The sequence below is a fragment of the Nyctereutes procyonoides genome, unplaced genomic scaffold (genome assembly GCF_905146905.1).
Source record: "Nyctereutes procyonoides isolate TBG_1078 unplaced genomic scaffold, NYPRO_anot_genome, whole genome shotgun sequence".
Taxonomy (NCBI): Eukaryota; Metazoa; Chordata; class Mammalia; order Carnivora; family Canidae; genus Nyctereutes; species Nyctereutes procyonoides.
This window is the reverse complement of record NW_026575049.1, coordinates 62,853,399-62,858,928: the sequence shown is the minus strand read 5'-3', so window position 1 is coordinate 62,858,928 and position 5,530 is coordinate 62,853,399. Positions and strand designations below refer to the sequence as shown.

General features: G+C 44.1%; 1 long non-coding RNA gene across 1 annotated transcript; it reads right to left on the bottom strand.

Annotated features, from left to right (window-relative positions):
- On the bottom strand, positions 1–5,346 carry LOC129511603 (uncharacterized). The gene is made up of 3 exons (XR_008664867.1): positions 5,102–5,346; positions 4,499–4,621; positions 1–3,021 (listed from the first exon to the last, which is right to left on the bottom strand). It is a non-coding gene; the product is annotated as an uncharacterized LOC129511603 (long non-coding RNA).
- Between the last annotated feature and the right edge of the window lie 184 nt (positions 5,347–5,530).

The window sequence follows — 5,530 nt, the reverse complement described above, 5'->3', positions numbered from 1 at the left end:
CAAAAGCCCCGTTCCCTCTAGTAGTCACTCCCTATTTCCCCTCTCCCCAGTCCCGGGAAACCACTAACCTTTCTGTCTCTGTGGACTTGCCTATCCTGGACATTTCATATAAGTGGAATCAGACTGCGTGTGGCCATTTCTTTCACTCAGCATAAGGTTTTCATGGTTCATCAACCTTGTAGCATGTATCAGAAGTTCATCCCCTGTTTTTAGTGTAAATTCATGACCCTCTGCCCCTGTATTAATACCTTGGAATTTCAATTTAGCATTTATTACAACAAATGTTATAGTCTAAAGTTAAAACACATTTTTGCAATTTCAATATCAAATTGCATACAGACCAAATAAACTTTACATAATAACAAGCAAGACATTTCCATCCATGACTGGGACATGTGAGCCTTCATATTGATCTCAGCCCCCCACAGATGCTTTTTAAGTCATGAAGGTTATCCTCAGCTTCATTTTCCATCTCCTTCTTAGTCTTTGGCTCAGCCCTGGTTCTTCTTGTGCTGATATGGCTATAGGAACAGCAACTGTGGCAGGAGTTAAAAACAGCTGTAGCAGCTGCAGCCACAGCCTCTTCCTTCTTATATTTCTTTTTTTGGGGCCCTGTTTTGCTTCTTTTATACTTTTGTCTTTTCTTTTCTCTTTTCTTTTTTCTTTTCTTTTCTTTCTCTTTCTTTCTTTCTTTTCTTTCTTTCTATCTTTCTCTTTCTACGTCCTTCTTTGGGGTTCCTTGCAGTAATGGGTTTGGTGGCAGGCTTTCAGTCTTTTTGATCAGTGACATGGGTAACCTGTTTATAGAGGGTGACTGAGACTGGACAGGGGATGGAGGTGCTTGGGGGGTTTAGCTACTGGCTCAGGAGACTCTGAGGTCTGTGGAGCCGGAGGCCACTGGGAGATCGAATGCTCTTTCTAGGTGGATAGGCTCAGGGAAGACTCTTTCCCATGCTTTGATAGCAATGCAGGTGAAGTCTGTTGCCGACTTCTTTGGAGGGTGAAGAATGAAAGACCCTGTGCTTTGGGTGGAGATGGTGATGCCCTTGTTTAGGAGGTGGAGAAGAAACACACATCTCATCTGTTTTGGAGGAGACCGTCTTGAGAATATTGAGCACTGATGTGGGGTAGGAGAAGGGGGCTCTTCCCTCGGTAGCATCATGGAAGACCTTGGAAGACCAGTGTCTTGAAGAGTGAGGAGGAAAACGGCATCCTCTACTGGAGATGAGGAGGGAATCCACCTACCACAAGGGAATCCTCTTCCTGGCCCTTTGGCTTTCATGGTGAGAAAGAGGCCTGAGAATCCACACCATTTCTCAAATGGGACCCCTTGAGTCGCTCATCATCATCTAAAAGGAGGATCCAGAGTCAGATGAAGACTGCTGTTTTGTCATCTGGTTTGGTGTCTCTGCTGCACAGAATCTGTGGCAACCATTTTGCCACCTTTATGTTCTTTGGATTCAGAGAATTCTTTTCCAGGTTTTGGGGCTGGCGAGAGGGGCTCTTTTCTCATTACCTTTATATTGTGTCCCTTTACCTGAAGGTCTCCTTAGAAATACAGAAACATGAGCTTGTCGGTACAGCTTGGCTGCTGGGAGGTTGGGAAATGAATTTCTGGTGTTGCTGGAGATGTTGGTGCCTTCTCCTCAGAGGGCATGTGAAGGACATAACCTACAAGTTTTTTTGAGGGAGCCAGATGTTTTTTTGTGATTGGCAACCAGACAAAGCAGACAATGAGCTATTTCTAGACAAGGATGCTGATGAGTACTTTTTTCTGTCTCTCTTCTAAGCCTTGATGGAGTTCAAGGAGATAGCCACCTCCCTAGGCATGGCTTGCTGCTAGGTGAGCCAACCAGGTCAAGAATGAGGAGAATAGTGTCTTGGTCAAATCTCTTTTTCTTTTTTTTCCCCCCGAAAAGGTTCATAGGCTCTGGTACAGGTTCAGGTTGGGGAATTTTCAGGATGTCACTGAAGTGGCGACTTGTACTGAAGGTTCTTTTTAGTTTTCTTGAAGATTCTGGGAATGCTGGTTTTTCTTTTTCTGAAGCTGGGGAAGGACTCTGGCTCATGGTTCTGATGGGGAAATTGAACATAACTGTGCTTTCTCTCTCTCCTTACTGGGCAGGATTATCTTCTAGGGAAAAGAGACGAATTGGAGTCTTCTTGGGCTTCAGGAAGACTCTCTCCTTTCTCTCTCTCTCTGCTGCTTTTTCTTTCTTTCTGCTCTTTTTCTTTGTTTTCACCTTGCTTTTTCATAAATGCCAATTTTTCTTTTCATTCTGCCTCTGCTTTATTTCTTCTTCGGGTCTGGGAAAGCAGAAAGTATTCCAGTGATGTCTCATAGGAGGAGCCAAAGTTCTCCCATAAACTAACTTTCCAGCACTTTTTTTTTCCATTCAAAAACCCAGTCAGGTTGATTCTCATAATATTGGAGTCTGGAGTCTCCAAATATACCCAAAAGAGTTGGGTCAGAGGCACAATGGGACGCTTACTCTGCTGTAACCTAATAAGGTGATGGTACTATTTACTTAAATTCAAGGAGTAACTTCTATTTTGGTTCAGTCAAACCAAAATATGTAAACTCAGTCACAACATCCTCTTCAAACCCAAGAATTTCTCTTGTTTTGTTATCCAAGGCTTTGTAACCTCCAGATTTGTTTTGCTCATATCTGCATTCTGTACATTTCAGCTATTTCAGTAGCTTCTGTTGGTTGCTGAAGCAATGATCTTATTTTGCAGTTGTTCTATAGAAGAATCCCAGGGTCATGTTGTTCTAACATCACTTCTTTACTCCAAGTGCCAGAGCTCTTTTTTTTTACCTGGCTGAGGCTGTCTCAGAGTTACATTGCAGTTTCAACCTCCTCCAACACAATTATTCTACTTTCCCTCTCTTTTCTAAGATGTTAGACTATATCTTGGCCTGGAGACTTCCTACTCCTCCCTTTATCTTTCACAGGAATTTCTCCCAGTAAATCTCTTGCACTTCCAACTCCTTGGTGTCTGCTTCTTGAAAAACTCAAACTGACAGAAAAAATAAAAAAGAAGAAGAGAAAAAAGGAAACAACCCAAGTAACCATCAACAGGTATATGGATAAACTTTAAAAAGTAAAAAAGTGGGGTGCCTGGCTGGCTCAGTTGGTAGAGTGTGTAACTCTTTATCTTGGGCTGTGGGTTCAAGCCTCACAGTGGGGGGTAGAGATTAAAAATAAAAATCTTTAAGAAAAAAGTGAAAAAAGACAATGTTAATAGTGCAGATTAAATTTAAGAGTATCCCTTGTCCGTAACTCTTACATTATAAAGAACACATACACATACAAAAAATTAAAAATGAAGAAAATTCTTCCAGTATTGGAAAGCTATTATCTTTCAGCAAAGAATACTATTCAGCACTTTAAAATGAACAGACTGCTCATATACACAACATGGATGAATTAAAAATAAAAACCAAAAGAAACTAATATTCTGAGCAAAAAACCTGAAAGCAAAAGGAGTACATACTACATGATTCCATTTATGTGAAGTTCTAGAACAGTCAAAGGGATGGAATGGGGGATAGGCTCGGAAGGGCAAAAGAGATCTTTCTGGAATAATGGAAATGTCCTGTATCTTTCTTTGCTATTTCAAATTTTTATTTAAATTCTAGTTAACACATAGTGTAATATTGGTTTCAGGAATAGAATTTAGTGATTCATCAGTTACATATAACACCCAGTGCTCATCATAACAAGGGCCTTCCTTAATCCCCATCACCTATTTAGTCCATCCTCCACCCATCTCCTTCCATCAACCCTCAGTTTGTTCTCTATAGTTAAGAGTCTCTTATGGTTTGCTTCCCTCTGTCTCTCTTTTTTTCTTTCCCATATATTCATCTCTTTTGTTTCTTAAATTCCACAAATGAGGGAAATCATATGGTATTTGTCTTTCTCTGTAAATGTTCTATATCTTAGTAGTGGTATGATCTCATGAGTGTATGTATTTGTCAAAATTCAACTATGCATTCAAGATGTTTAATTCACTGTGTATGTTACCTCTCAATACAAAAGTACAGAAACCATTCTTCTTATGATGATGTAAGATTTGTCATTTTGCTCTTATAGATCTGTCCATTTCTGCCCTATATACTTTGCAGCTATATCATTAGGTATCTGCAAATTTAGAATATTGTTGGCAAATAAAAACTTTTCTGCTCTTCTACATACACACATGACTGGTCCTCCGTACTTATTCCCTCTATTCTGTTCTAATCTTCCACTTGCAGTGCTTCAGCATGTAGGTCTGTCTTGCTGTTTTGGGGTCAGGCCCCAAGAGGGGCACGTGTGGCCACAGAACCATCTGCATGTGAATGACTAGAAGTCCCTATATTTATGGCATCCATATACCTCATAAGCTTCTGCTCAGAATCCAGCCAGTATCCGTTCCAGTATGCAAAGCAAGTCTCAGCCAAAACAAAGAACAGCCTGAAGGAGGTGGGGAAATGGAGGATTTTGCAGATACTCACACTCCAGCTCCATATGCAAGAAACACTTGGTAAGAAGAGTTCAGAGGTGCCTGGCTGGCTCAGTCAGTAGAGTTTGACTCTTGATCTCAGAGTCCTGGTTCAAGCTCCATGATGGATGTAAAGCTTGATTAGAAAAGAAAAAATGATTAAAAAAAAGAAAATGAGCTCAGACCTCAGAGATAAGTTCTAGGCAGCACATGCACATGCAGCACATGCTGCAGCTTAGGGCTCCTGGGCACGACGAGGCTGAAGGATAGGGAGGAGAGGGTGATGGCAGCCTCAGCCTGAGGCAGCAGGGACTTAGGTAGCAGGTGGCTGAGGCTGCACCGCAGTCCCATGGGACAGGGGGAAGCCGCCTCTTGAAACGCCCAAATCTTGAGTGGGGAGCTGCTGAGGGGTGAGGTGGAGGTGGGATGTGTCTGCGGCTACTGTGCCAAGTTGGTGGGCCCTTGCAGCAAACGCCCGCTTCGTGCACCTGCAATTTCAATCACTGGTGGGTGGGCCAGGCTCCACCTAACTCTGGGCTTTGATTGGTCAAACCAAGAAAAAAAAAAAAAAGAAGAAGAAAGACAGGTAGCTCTCAGGTCAATCAGCAGAACGTACCTCTGCTCCCCCTTCTCGGGCTCCGGGGGAGCCGTGTCAGGTAACAGGTGCGAACCACGCGGCCGCTCTGAGGTCGCCGCGCGACAGCATCGCCTGCTTTCCGCCGCCGCCTTCACTACCGTGTTATTTCAGTGAATGAAAACGCGCTATTGTCTTTTTTCTACAAAGCGAGTCGTTTCGCCGGTACGAGGCGAGCAGTGCGCACTTGGGCGGCGAGGCGCGAGGCTGGCGCACAGGCGCCCCTTCCCGCCCGCCAACCCTCTAAGCCAGCGAAGGCTCAGCCTCGCGCCGCGCCTCCCGGAAGCGCCCGCCCCGGGTTTCCCGCCGCCGGAAGGGCGGAAAGGGCGTCCGGAGGCCTTTTGGCCCCTCGCGGGCCCTGTAGCGTCCCTGGTTACGGCGCCCTTGGTAACCGCCCGCCCCCAGCCGGGA